The sequence below is a fragment of the Stigmatopora nigra genome, chromosome 18, assembly GCF_051989575.1.
Source record: "Stigmatopora nigra isolate UIUO_SnigA chromosome 18, RoL_Snig_1.1, whole genome shotgun sequence".
NCBI classification, from domain to species: domain Eukaryota; kingdom Metazoa; phylum Chordata; class Actinopteri; order Syngnathiformes; family Syngnathidae; genus Stigmatopora; species Stigmatopora nigra.
In genome coordinates this window covers 4,553,277-4,566,754 of record NC_135525.1, presented here as the reverse complement: position 1 = coordinate 4,566,754, position 13,478 = coordinate 4,553,277, and the positions used below count along the sequence as shown (strand labels likewise).

Below are 13,478 nucleotides of genomic sequence, written 5' to 3'. Positions count from 1 at the left end.
GTACTCATAAATCTTACAACTACGTTTAACTTTTAAGGCTGATAAAAATGAAGGCATAATATCATAAATGCATTTAATTATTTACTATACCACTTATAAGGGGGGCTATTCAAGCCAACTATGGCCACCTGAATTGGTGGTCGGCCAATCGCAGGGGTCATTTCATATTATTTAATTAATTCCCCACCATTGTTAATGATAGAAGTCCAATTCATTTTAACTGGAGGAAACGACAATGAATAGCCATGTTTCAGTGCCATTGACAAGGCTAGATGGCAAAGGTTTTGACATCTATTGGCTTTAATGCCACCCAATATCTTTGATAAGTGACTGTTTTACAATCGATTATTAGATAAAGACTCCATTACAAAACAAATTTATGAAACCATGTATTTAATCCTACCAGAAATTGAATTGAAAGTTATTTAAAGCACAATTTAACCAGCTCAACAATCTAATATGAAGGCCAAATGATCTCTCTGGGCTGCTCGTAGTACTCCTCTAAATTCCCAATTTTATCCGAGTGTCACCTGAGGTTCCTTGTTAGTATTCCAGATCGCAGCCCCAGAGACCCAATGCATGTCTGGCTTTGCGTGAGATTACTAACATATTTTTTCATGACTCCGTCGTCAATATTTGCGTGAACGTAAAGTCAAAGGATGGAAAACAATGCCAGGCAATAATGCCTTTTGAGTTTGTTTTAAATTGCATTTCTTCACCATGAAAGAAAAGGGATGACAAGGAGGAATTGAAATTGGCAATGTGACAGCAGACTTTTGCACTAGCGACAAGCCAGCTGCTTTTAACACGTTAGAGACGGAGCGCTAACCGCACCTCACGCTTTGTTCTTGACGTTACCTCATTGTGAATTGCCACCTGTAATTTGGTATTTGATTGTATGAAATAGTTGCTTCAAGAATTTTTTGGGGAGGATTTCCGCCATTTAGGGAGGTGGAATCTAAAACAGATTGCAGTAATTCCTCATTTGAAAGGGTCCTGAGTTTTCTTTATCAGGGGGACTAGAAGGAGATCATGGGAAAGTCTTTGTTGCATCAATAATTCTTCAAAAAGGAATGAAGCTAAATAACTCAATAGTTAATACAATTTCCATTAAAAGTTAGCTTGAAATACACTTGGTAGTACATATGAAAAAAACAAAAATGCCAATCAAATTCATTCATCTTCCATGCCACTTATCCTTGTGGAGGGTGCTAGAGCATAGCCCAACCAATCACAGGCAGTGGGCGGGGCACAGCCTGAATTGGTTTTCAGCCCATTGTAGGGCTCAAATAAACCTTGTGGCCTGTGATTGGCTGCCTGGTGCTCATAGTTAGCTATGAGATAGGCTCCAGCACCCCCAACAACACGTGAAGATAAACAGTTTGGGAAAATGAATCAATGAATACACAATTTAAATGTATTTTTTAATCAATTTGTTGATTGTGAGTACCTTCCTTTGTTAATTTTGGACTACTATTTATGAGGCGGCATGGCTCCGAGGGTCCGGGCTCGATTCCCTGATGAACTTGTCTCAGTCAGTATAACGATAAACGTAGGGTCAAAGCATTTTGAGTGTCATAATGGAGCTGTCCAAGTATAAGTCAATTTGCTAATGGGTAACTTTCAATTGATTCAAGGTCACTTACATTACATTTTAGTTTTAGAATATATATGTCATATGTTTTCATGATTTTGTGGTGCAATGACAAAGCAACTCGAAGACTGAGGTTCAAGAATAAACAATCCCCCTCCCTCCATGTTGGGTTTAGGAATAGATTTTTCATTTGGACATGAAAAATGAGACAAGAAAGCAAATTTATATTCTGCATGCTAATTGGAAGAGGAAAGAAAAAACTAAACATTGTCTCACAGCAGATGTCAGCCATATGGATTGTCTGAGTAAAAAGGGATCTATATTTACTCCCGGCTTTAGGAATATGAGTCATATTTTATCATTTTCCTGTTTCCACATGAAGTGTTATTGATTACGCTCTCATTCATTAATTTACATCTCACTGCCATTGACGGCAATCGATTTTCTTTTAAAAACATTTGTTTATTACTACTATTTTCACGACTATAAGACGCACCGCATTATAAGGCGCACCCTTAATGAATGCCACATTTTAATTTTTTTTCCATATATAAAGCTCACTGGATTATAAGGCGCCATGTCTATTTTGGTTTGAATGTAAGACTTTTAAGTGTGCCTTATAGTCGTGAAAATACGGTATGTATATTTTATTATTACAAATAAAATAATGCTACATTTTATTAAGAAGAAAAATGTCAACAATACATGATTAGATTAAATATTTGTTTTAATTGTATGTTTTGTAAATAAATAAAAAAGGTAGTTGTATTTAAAAGTTTATCGCTAGGTATTTAATGACATTCGAAAACAATAAACCAATATGAACAATTCTTTTCATTGATTAAATGAAAAAAGGAATATTAAATGATGCATTTTTTAAACTAAATAAATCAATAGCAGTGAAACTACAGTTTTGCCCAAAAAATAAAAGTACATTCATGAGAAGGAGAAAGCAGGAAAGCGTCAAAGTCAAATGTCGATGTCAGTCAAGCTTGGTCTCTCATGATAGCCGCTAATTAGATTTGCCCGTACTCAGCTAATCGCGGAAGGGGAAACAATTTGCTGGATGTGACGTGTATTGATAACACAACGGCCTGCTCGAGAAGAGATACATATTCTGCTTACGTACAAAAAGGAGACGCTGTGGAAATTGTGGCTATGAAGTATAAACTACACTAATCGATGTTCTCATTTGTGTCACAAGTTGTTGCAAAATCTATATTTAAAAAATTAACTGGAAATAAAATGGATATATATTTAATGGCAGAGGTGAAAGTAGCAACATGTGGTGGTAACATTTAGAAATTTCTTTTTGTCGAAGAGTATGTATGTGAATGTGTATGTGAATGTGTGTGTATGTGTATATGCATTTGTACATGCATATGTATAGGTATATGTGTATGTGTATATGTATATGCATATGCATTTGCATAGGTATTTGTGTATGTGTATGTGTATCTGTATGTGTATATGCATTTGTACATGCATATGTATAGGTATATGTGTGTGTATATGTATTTGCATATGCATTTGTATAGGTATTTGTGTATGTGTATATGCATATGCGTATGCATTTGTATATGTATAGGTATATGTGTAAAAGTATTATTGTTATTACCCTTTACATGTTCTTATGGTATTCAGGCATCAAGTGGTTAGCCCTGTCTCACAAAATAAATTCTATCTTATTTTCATGCCGATAACCTGTACGTGTAAGAGTCAACCCAAAGAGGCCAAATACAAACAAAGACTGCAGTAGACATAATTAAAAGCACACAAACTATCAGATTCAGGTGAAAGGCTTTCATAAAAGGAAGCAGGTTACTTGTAACTCCGTGCGGCACACATATCCTCACCTTCACGCGGATGGATACAAGGTGCCGCAGAGACGCCTAATTACTTTTGTTCCGCCCGGCTGATTAGCTTTGCAGGCAGCTGAATGTGTTTGCGTGCAAGTGCACGGATCCTAATCACTTGTGTTGCCGTCGAAATAACAACGCGTCTGCAAAATCCATTTAATTGCAGCCAGTAAACAATCAGTCTTTATCACGATGAGGGATGGATAAGGAACGAAAAATGATACACAAAGTTGACTTTTCGGCGAGGGAAAATCGGGCGTGATTTCCAGACTGGCTGGAATATTATGTTGGTGTTTGGAGATATTACGAGTGGTAATCCAGTTAGCGACGCTTGTCGTGAAGGACGACAAAACCCCGTAATTACGAGACGAGGGATCTTTGCGACATTTATCTTTGCTTACTTTGGCTAGAGTTGGGCTTCTTAGTGTTGTACCACTATCATAGTTAGCTTAGCTTTATATAAATGAATTCTTGGGGCGGTGCAAGTGGTTAGCATGTCAGCCTCACAGCTCTGGGTTCCTTGGTGCAAATCCTGTAGAGTTAAATGTTCTCCTCGGGCCTGTGTGGGTTTTCTCTGGGTATTCCGGTTTACTCCCACATGCCAAAACATGCATGGTAGGCTGATTGGACATTTTAAATTGACCCTAGGTATGAGTGGGTGCTTGGCTCCCCTTGCCTCTGGCCCGAAGTCAGCTGGAATAGGTTCCAGCACCCCCTACGACCCTAATGAGGATAAAGTGGTTCAAAAAATGAATGAATGAATGCTTTCTTGGGCACTCGTTGAACTCATTGGCTGCCATTAACAGGCAATTCTCCCATCTTAAATGAATTGGACACATTCTATTTGTCACTGGTAGTAATTTATGCTCCAACACCCCCCGTGACCCTAATGAGGATAAAGTGGTTCAAAAAATGAATGAATGAATGCTTTCTTGGGCATTCATTGAACTCATTGGCTGCCATTAACAGACAGTTCTCCCATCTTAAATGAATTGGACACGTACTATTGTCACTGGCAGTAAATTAGTTAAATACTTATTTGAATGTGCATTTTAACTTTACCAGGTATAAAACATTACTTTATAGCCACTTTAACTCCCACCTATAAAAAGTAGACACTAAAAGCTTAAACTGAATTATGCGTCTACATTGCTTGAAGTCGAAACGAGGAGGAGTTGAGTCACTTAGAGCTTTGGATGCAAAATGAACCATCCGCCACATTTTTACGGCGGCCATGCCGATCAATCACTTCAACTCCTGTTGCGTCGTGCCTTCGTCCTTGAAAACGACGAATTTGTCTCGCCGAGCTGCCATCAATCCATCATTTGATAGCGACCTGTCCTTGTATCTTTTATATCTTTTTTTTTCTCCCCCCTCCGACATTACCGATAGTCTTTGTGACACGATCCGCCATTGTGAAAATGAGCCGATTGTCGTTTGCATTACATGGCAAAAAAAAAATCGGGTTTCATTGTCTAATTCTCTGACACATGACCTTTCTTACACACGCATATTATAATTAAAACTTCCATGAACGTTAGGCAAGTCATTAACAGATTATCAGACTGTGCACTCAGCTGTGTATGAGCATATTAAGGCCACCTATTCTCCGGAGCAGACACCGCGTAATACAATCAAAGAGTTATTGAGTTCTGAACCCCATTCTGCGCGCCTTTTGCAAATTACACTGCTATGTGTATTTATTGGGATTATTGCCACCTTTAATTAATGTTTTTTGCTGCCTCTCGATGCCCGATTTATTTAGATTGGGAGTGGCTGTAATGATCGAATACCTATCACTGTAAAAACCCATTGACCAGAATAAATGACTCATTGGCTATAGTTGATGAAGACAGCCGGTCGTTAATAAATTTGTCAAATGAATGGAAAGTTTATGAATTGAAATGTTGTGCCCTGATATAGGTGATGATCAAAATATCAATACTCGTTAATTTGTTTTTTCACTAACAAAGCTTAACAGAAATTTGTTGTGATGTGATTGGTTTCATTTTGCAGTGTTCTTGATTTTAATAGGATATTTTTTTGCAGTTTTCTGTTTAAAAACCTTTGTCATTGAAAGATGAGAATTCATAGCCAGTGCTCCCATGTAAAATAATTTGGATTTTTTTTTAATTTAGGGTACTTATAGGTTACCTTCTGTTGATTTTGGATTTCGACTATTATATTTTAGGGCATTCTGGGTAACTTTTTCTACGTTTTGCATACGTTTATGTTGATTTTAGGGCATTCTGTGTAACTTTTTCTACGTTTTGCATACGTTTATATTGATTTTAGGTCATTTCTAGTTCAAAAACTATTTATTCATGCATACTATTTATTGATTTGGGTCGCTTTTTCTTGCTTTTTGGTGTACTTTTGGATCACTTTGTATATTTGGGGTGACTTTCTGCACAATACCGATTTTTTTGTGGTGGTCAGAGTGCTATCGGCATATTATTTTACTTAAAATATACTTCATTTAATTGACTAATTCAGGGGGTAAAATGTATTCTTTGTTCTACTACTGTCAGAGTGAAAGAACTGGGTTCATCGTTAAATCTAGAGTCAAGACACGTTTGGCTCTAGTTTTAGGGATGTGTCATTAAGTCTCACCCTTAAGGTGAGATTCCACCATATCACAACATATGTGTGGTGGGAGTAGCTATGCAGCGCTAATTATGCCAGCAAACATTAGAAGTTGAAATCCCACGCCTACAGTTTGTCGGTAACACAGTTACAAAACATTCAACAAATTAAAAAGGAAAGCAATCAATTTTGAGTGAAAACTGTTGAAATGGATTAAGCGTCTAATCCGGTCATTTTTACTGTCATGGCAAAATTATTCATTGTCTTAAATCAAAGACATTACAGACAGACAATTCATATAAATATATATTAATATATTCATATTATTTATAATAATTCTGTTCATATAGATGGTAAATAAAATATAACACTGGGAAAGATCATTATTAACCAGAAAATAAATTAAAGAATTAATAAAACAAATGAACTTTTCTTGAAAATAGAACATTAAATATAATAGTAATGCAAAATAACAATATAGAAGAATGAAAATAATTTCTATGGCAATCAATGAGTTCAGACTGAATGTAAAAATACAAAAGCAACTGAACTTGTCCTATATTTTTATATACTCCAAATCAAATCAACAGTATCAACTGACTGGATGAATTTTTCTTGTTTTAACTTAATTTCAAATTAGCACCATTTGATTTGATTATTTTGGAGCTGCCACTGATTAAAAGACTGCAAAACTCATCCTCTTTGGCTCAATCTGCAAAGGGATCAGAATCATGAAAGTAGATTATTTTTTTAATGGCACGTATGTCATTATTTTCAGGTCAGGCTAGCATAATGTAATGAAAAATCAACTTTTACCCTGTCCTTGTTCAGGTCCTATGTTTATCCAGGCCATAATTACGTTAAAAGTAACCCAGATCACAAGGGTCAACTTCAAACTCATTCCCAGCAATATCAAGAAAAGACCTCAATAATCACTCAAATAATCTCATCAGTCTTCAAATATGACGCCCTCTAGATTTTCAATCAATATAGCTATTGATCACCATCTCCAAAGAGTTTCTTTTTGCATCTCAGGTTGTGGGAAAGGCCAAATAGAGTGAGAAAATTGTTCCATCTGGTTTAAAATTGCTGACCTTTTAATTAGAAGTGATGCTAGTCGTTACCACGGCGATGCCTCTATGTTTTGATTGGGTCTTTGCAGTGAAGCATTGAGATAAATCTTTGTAATCTGGCACAACATTTCAAGTGGTGCTAAGAAAACTATAGCAATAATTTAAGTTAAAATGTCTGTATTTTGTAAACATTACATACAGAAATGTTAAGTTAAAATGAGAATTTGCTCTAAGAATTAATTAAAACTACCTGTAAAACAAACACTACAAGAAGGGACATTCGATTCAACTTTAGCCAGAAGTTTGAAACTGATTATAGATGGCATTTGTTGTCAATTCCATTTGATATGGGAGGGTTGAATGACCCATAATTGTCAGATTTTTTTTGCGGAAACAGTAATTTAATACAGTAATCCCTCGAATATTGCGGATAATAAAGACCTTCAACCTTCTTAGTCAAAATGGATTGGACATCTAGTAACATCAGTGCTAGTTTTCGGTGTTTGTAATTACAGTAATCCCTCGAATATTGCCGATAATAAAGACCTTCAACCTTCTTAGTCAAAATGGATTGGACATCTAGTAACATCAGTGCTAGTTTTCGGTGTTTGTAATTTTATTACTGCAGAGTTAAAAATTATTAACAAAAATAACTACTACGTGTTGTCTATTAAAATATGAACATTTTCCACAATCAGTGCAGCGATTCTTTGCTGTTATGTTTTTTTTTTTGCGTCCTATCAGAGGATTAATTGAAGTTTGCTTGTTTGTAAATGTGGGTCACGACAAAAAAGGAGAAGAAAAGCCACCCGTAACATAGCTCACTCAAGCATAAGTTTGATCCGCTTATTCGTAAGATTCCAGGTTGGGGAACCGCCACGTTGAAATCTGAAAAGGCCCTGCGGCACATTTGTTGCTGTGGGATAACAAGTAAGGGAGGCTAAAGGCTTGCCACTGATAGGAAATAACGGAATATATTGAGAATATTCCTTTCATCACTGGGATTTCAAATGCTCAGAGGTGTGATTTGGTATGGTTTAAGGGGATCGTAAAGTCGGGAATTTGGACTGCATGTTTGCTAGTCACTGTGTAAATATTGCTTTTAAAAAATATATATATATTGACATTGAGTGTAGGAAAAAATTGGAAAATATTTATTAACCTATTTGTGTAGGGCTCTTCTCAATTTCAAAAATAAGATGTGTGGAAGCAGAACCCAAAACATCTACTTCATAGTTACATTGAATTAAATTTAAATCAATTAACATATTGGTGCACAAATCTACACAAATTAAAGGAAAACATAGCTAGTTTAAAATGACTGAAAGTAAATGTAACTTAGTTACTTTGTGTGTGATGGGGAGGTCTGTAACAACATTTTTGTGAAAGAAAAAGATAATAGATGTTCAAAAATGGAGAAAACAAAGACAACTATCGATGATTAACTGCCCACAATTTAAAAAAACTAGTGCTTTCTATGTGATTTAAAATTCTCTACGTTAGGCATGTTAATTAGCCAAGTTATGACCTGAAAGCCATAACATTCGTATCAAGGAATGACCACTACCAGCACTTCCTTGTTCAAATTAAATTTACATCTTTCACCATCAATGGCAGCCAATGAGTTAAACATAGCGCCAGTCATTGGTTGATGTTTGTCAATGCTTGCATTGGAACGTTAGGTCCAGACCTTACTTACTCTTATTTCTTGTATGTTGAAAGAGATTTGAAGCAAAAGTAACTCCCTGGAAGAATTGGAGATAAATGCAACAGCACTCTGGTGTTATGATTATCGGAAAAGCAGCTCGAAGTTCTGACTGAATCCCACACACAACCAAGGTGACACATTACTCTTGGCGCTGAATTTAACTCCGGCAGCTGGAGCCTGCAGCATGCGGACCATTAGAACGCGGTGTCGTGCCACTCCCCTTCCCACGCTGACTTCAGAACAAGAATAGAAGGTAAGCTCCTGTCCCATGATATAACAAAGAAAGATGAACTCTAACAAGGACAAAAAGGGAGGGGGGCTGCAATGTGGAGCAGTAGCGCTAACAGTTTATACGATTGCTGAGCATACTCCAGATGAATATCCAACTAGTGCGATGAGAAATTATTATTAGAAATTATTGTTAATGACAACAAATTATGTCAAATTATACCAAAATTAAGCTTTTGGGATGAAAAGACCATGCCAAAACAAAACCAAGAATCAGACCAAGTTAAGAGCAAGATTTTAACAAGACCGAACCCCAGAACTGAGGCCATCCATCGTAAATTATGTCTTTAACTAAAAACAAATAAATCAAATGTGTCCTACATACAGTACATCAGTTTAAGTATCCATTATGAGTACCGTATTTTCACGACCATAAGGCGCACCACATTATAAGGCGCACTGTCTATTTTGGAGAAAATTTAAGACTTTTAAGTGCGCCTTATAGACATGAAAATACGGTAATTGTTATTGACTTCCAGGTATGAAGCACTCACTACACAGTCACCTCTAGAGCCAGCCATTGTTGATGTTTTGGATTTTTTTGTATAAAATCTTGGAAGATTTTGTAAACTAAGATGGCATCTGCATATTCAACAGTATTGTTTCAGTTCAGGCGTTTGTGGTTTTTTAATATCCGACAGTGGTGGTTTTTCGTTTTTGGTTTTCAGTTTTTCCCATTTATAAGGCGCACTGGATTATAAGGCCCACTGTCTATTTTGGAGAAAATTTAAGACTTTTAAGTGCGCCCTATAGTCGTGAAAATACAGTACTATGATTACATTAAATCTCGAGTGTGTTCCTCTGGAACTGTTTGTCTCCCAATGACCCAACAATGTTGTTTTCGCGACTGCAGAAATAACTATGACCGTGGCCAGTTCAGACTAGCCAACACCTCGTATTGATCTGCATTTGACACAACGGCATTGCAGCCTGCCGGCACAAATGGGAGGAGATAAAATAACGATAAACAGGCCACTACTGGCCACTGTATCACGCTAAGTAACAACATTTGCAAACCGAAGCTTTTTCCAATCATCCGTTGGTTATTGGGGTTACTTGTAGGTCTCCTTCATATACCTAGACTTCTTCTTTTCCACTTAAACCTTTATATGAATGCCCACAGCTTGGTGTTGAATAAAAATATATAGTTAGCCTTTTTGTTTGTTTACAATGTCTCTGGGGGATGTTTGTAAAATGTCTCAGGAAAGCTAATTGCCTTTTTTCTTTCTACTACGTCTAACCTTTCACATTGGGATGCATGTAACTTCCTGCAATTACAGGGTGTGCGCCCAAGGATGTTTGATTTTTCCATTAGGTTTCAGCAAAAGACATTCTCTTTGGAGTGGAAAACACATACGCAGCAGGACTAAAGGCACACATTTTAGATGTTAATTCATTCATTTTCCGATTTTCATTATCCTCACAAGGGTCAGGGGATGTGCTGGAGCCTATTTCAGTCGACTTTTGGCACCAGGATGTGGTCAAACTGAATTGGTGGCCAGCCAATCGCAGGGCAAAATGAGTTAGACAACTATTCATGCAGATACTCAAACCTAAAGGCATTTTAGAGTGTTCAACCAGCAAAGCATGCATGTTTTTGCATTGTGGGAGGAACCCGGAGTACCCGGATAAAACCTGTGCAAAACACGGGAAAACCAAACTCTAAACTAACCTGAGATTGAATCCAGGATCCCAGAACTCTGAGGCCGAGGTGCTAACCACTCGGCCGACCCCCAAAGTGAAACCTATAGTACACAGGTGTCAAAGTGGCGGCCCAGGGGCCAAATCTGTCCCGCCGCATCATTTTGTGTGGGAGAAGTAAATCATGAGAGCCGACTTTCTGTTTTAGGATCAAATTAAAATGAGTATAGATGTATATTACATTTCCTGATTTTCCTCCTTTTAAATCAATAATTGTAATTTTTTAATCCTCTTTTCTGTTTTTACTTCAAAAATATCTTTAGTAAAATCTAAATATATATATATATAAAAAAGCTAAAACAAACATTGTTTTAGATCTATAAAAAAACGGAATATTCATGCTTTTAATCCAGTTCTTTTAATCAATTTATTTTTAAAAATATCTAAATATTACATCTAAAATGGTCCGGCCAGCATGAAACCGAGTTGACGTTAATGCAGCCCGCGAACCATCCTTGCTATAGTAGCAAGATATTTTCACGATACTAAACGTGTCAATAATATAATAATAATATATATGTATATATTATTATTTTTGTCTTTTTGCGTGATTATGCCTACGGAGACGGGGATGTCATTAATTTTACCTTTCAGTATGGACTTCAGTTACCTTTCAGTATTTCAACCAGAGTTTGATTTGAAAACTCATTTTGCAATAACTGGCGTGTGCTTGAGGTCATTGAAAAGAATTGAATGCGGAAGCTAATTTAATTTGATTTTAATGACCAAAACAACTTGAGAACAGGAAGAATCTATCTTCAAAGAACTCATTTTTAAAAAAAATAATTTGCTGCTATTGACAGCGTTAGACATTCAAAACTTTTTGAACTTAAAAGTATCAGTGCTTTTTGCTTTAAATTAAAAGTATTTTCTCGTTAATTATTTTTTTAGTTGCTTAGTATTTCTTTAAAAAATGAAAAAGGCTAAAATTAGTTATTTTTAAATGCTTATAAATATCGCATTTTTTTAATTCATAAAACCAACAAATGAGCTTATTTTTTTCTATTTAAAATACATAGATTTGAATATATTTAATACATAAAAATAATATACAATGCTGGACTTCATACAAAACAAGGCCGCTCCGCTCTGATGATCTCACTCGGATGATTTATTTCTCATTGATTGATTATTAATTTGTCTGTTTGTTGTTGATAATTGTGCACTAGATGTTGAAAGCTTTAAATCTCATTTTACTTGTATAGTAACAACAAAAACATTCAATTCAATTCATTTCAATTCTAATTACATTGAGTGCTTTTCTGTATCCTATTCACCTTGTTTGCTATCCATCCCCAATTCAGTTTTCTGACCTAATTCTAAACGCACTATATTTATTTACCACAAAAACAGATAATTGCGCTTTTTACTTATCCTGATTGATATCAACGCAACAACTTTCAGCATCGGTCGGTTGAAACCTCACCAAAAAAAAATATAAAATACACTACTATTACACTTTTGGCTGTCCCGTGTGGGGTCACCGCAACGAATCAACTTTTTCCATTTCACCCTGTCACTTACTTCATTCTCCGCTACACCAGCCGCTTTCATTTACTCCATCACTACATCCGTGTATCTTTCTCTTAGGTCGACCCCTAACCGTCTTCCTTGGCAGTTCCCCAACAACACCGCTATAAATGTTTTCTGGAAATCAATACAGCACCGATAACACCGCTGGATTTTTTTTCGTGTTCGTCTATCAATCTATTGCGTTAGATAGGGAGTGAAATAAATATATTTCCAGTAGTGTTTGTCTAGGGACTAAAAACATTCCAAAAAATAAATACAAATCATTTTTTGAATTCAATCCGAGAGTGAAATTTGACCTGATTATATATATCAAGTGAGTATTTTCCCTCAAGTTTGCTACCCGTAGGAAAACAAATCTCGTTTTAAAGCCCCGTTCAACTTGAGTGAAGCGGCACAAATGGGACATTGAAACTCTTTGGTACATACGTTGATTCCATTTGACTAGCTTAGACTGCCGCTTTCAATAAAGTGTTACGAATAAAAGCAAAAATGTTGATTTGTTTGGGGAACAACTTAAAGTGCTTTAACTTTCATTTGAAGAATCAAAAAAATGTAGAACCCTCTGGAATTTAGAGGGACTCCAATTCTACATTTCTGGTAATCATATTCAATATTTGATGATGAACATTTTTCAACTGCCATTGACATCAATAGAAATCCAATCTATTTTTATCTAACTAGATGCCTAGCAATGTCAGTGGCTTAAAGAGTAAATTGTTATGCATTAATACATTAATTCAATGACATTCATATTTGCTTTTTTCATCTATTCTTTCCAGTTATTTATTCTAAATTAAAATTTCAGGGAGTCCTCATATTACAATGTACTCAACCCACGATGTTTCCAATTTATAATGCCCGTGTTTGATCTGTCATTATTTACTAAGCAGTATTTAGTTTCTGCTTAGCTAGTGCAGTGTTCTTGCCTGTGTTTACCTGGAGTAAAATGTCTAGCTCGTCACCAAATGCAGTTTTCTGGTAGCCCAGACAGTCAAACAACTTCGATTCACTGAACTCAAAAATAAGGACAGTAATGTAACAAACTGGGTTGCATGTAAACCTCATGCTGCAATGCTGATATATTGAGTGCTGTGTTGAGGGCTGTCCCTCAATGCATCACGTGTTTGACTGGCGTG

The 13,478-nt window shown here is 36.1% G+C and overlaps 1 protein-coding gene across 1 annotated transcript in view; it reads right to left on the bottom strand.

The window, feature by feature from the left end:
- nrg3b (neuregulin 3b) overlaps window positions 1-13,478 on the bottom strand; it is a 175,170-nt gene that overhangs the window by 39,645 nt on the left and 122,047 nt on the right. The gene's annotated exons all lie outside the window — the stretch shown is intronic.